This window comes from Mus pahari, chromosome 16, assembly GCF_900095145.1.
Source record: "Mus pahari chromosome 16, PAHARI_EIJ_v1.1, whole genome shotgun sequence".
In the NCBI taxonomy this organism is placed as follows: domain Eukaryota; kingdom Metazoa; phylum Chordata; class Mammalia; order Rodentia; family Muridae; genus Mus; species Mus pahari.
This window is the reverse complement of record NC_034605.1, coordinates 45,216,698-45,218,483: the sequence shown is the minus strand read 5'-3', so window position 1 is coordinate 45,218,483 and position 1,786 is coordinate 45,216,698.

Genomic DNA, 1,786 nt, shown 5'->3' with positions numbered 1-1,786 from the left:
CAACAAGTAATCAATCCTCAGAGCATTCAAAGGGGTTCCTTCACGTTCACAGAATGGTCTATGGAGTAAGGGGCAGCTGACTCTGTATAACAAGGGATGCTGCCCAGTTACTTGGAATCTGGGGGTGGAGGAAATAGACGATTCTGTAAGAACAAAAAAAAAAAAAAAAAATAGAACTTTGCAAGAGAGAGTAAACCATCTATAATTTGGACAGAAGGTCAAATCATAAAAACACTTGATTCTGAAGAAAGTGAAACCCTGAATACATTGTACAAATATAGATTATCCAACACGACAGGAACCAATGTCCACGCCTTAGCAGCCCTCCTTTCCTTGTTCCCAGTACAAAATGAAGGAAAATGCTGTGCTATATATCTTCAAAAAAAAAAAAAAAAAATCTTTGGGGTGGTGGCAAGAACTTTCCTGGAAATTGATATTTTTATGATTTATTATATCCTGTCTTGTGCTAATATTATTTAACATTCACTAATTAAAAGTGTTTCCCTACATGCAGTTTTCACACCAAGGTCAGTCAGAAAGACATCAAATGTATGTCTTCCCCACACAGGACTTTCAAGAGCCGGAGGGAAGCGTGATTTCACTGTGTCTGCGCCATCTTAGTATGTCAAGTCACTTCATGGTGACAGGGGAGAGAACAAATGGAATAAAATGCAGATCATAAAGGGAATTTATTTGTGGCTGAATGTGAGGCCATGTGGGGCTTCAGGGAAATCTCATTATAGGTAGGGTCACCTTAAGAGAAAGAGAATGATGTAGAAGCGAGAGGGAGGAAGCGAGAAGAGCAGATGGACCATGCAGAAGACCCCCTCCCCAGCTCTCTCCCTTGCTGGGATGTGAGAGAGAGGGGTACCTCAAAGCATGCTGGAAGGGATGCTGTTTGTGAGACACAGCACTGTGGGACAAAGTGGAGACAGTGGTGGCTTATTTTGACATTTCCCCCCCTAAACTTGTTTCAAGATTAGTCAGGGAGGGATCACGTTTTCCTAGATAAAATATTTTTACAGCTTTGTGTCTGCCCGCCCCCTGCCTGTTCTCTCTCCCCCGACATCCATTCTATTTTTGTAAGCTATCTAGAAGAAACTATCTTTTTGGACTAGATGAGCAGGTCGCCACGCCCACAACTCCGTTTACCCCCCACCCACCCCACCCCCTTTCATAGGGCTATTTACCACTTCGGGATGACTTACACACAACGAAATGTGACAAAGAGCAGAAGTCCCCAAACATAAAAATTTCCAACCAACCCCCCAGTTCCCCTCCTGTGGGGCGTGTGCGTCTGTCTGTGTGTAATGCAAACACGTGAGTGAGGGAGCAGTCACGGATGATGTGAAGGCCACAGAAGGACGTCAGGTGGCCTCCTCTGCTGCTTGCTGCTTTACTGCCCTGGCAGCAGAGCCTCTCACTGAACCCGACGCTGACTTCTTGGCCTAGGCTGACTAGATGCTGGGGCTACAGGCCCAGCCTTTACATGAATGCTAGGGATTCAAACTCATATCCACCCACACCATTTCCCTAGCCCTCGGCCTCCATCTCTGATTAGCAAGTTCTGTGTAGACACTGTATAGACGCAGATTTTTTTTTTTCTTATTCTCAAAGATTGACCAGAATATAAATATCCGGCACATCCTAACTACAGCTATCCTTTTTAGCTTCTTTCAGTAAGATCCATACTTAATTCTATGTCTTTAAATTTAAGAATGTATGTTATTGGTTTAAAACCCTAGATATAAAATATAAAATACCGAGAGAGAGAGAGAGAGAGAGA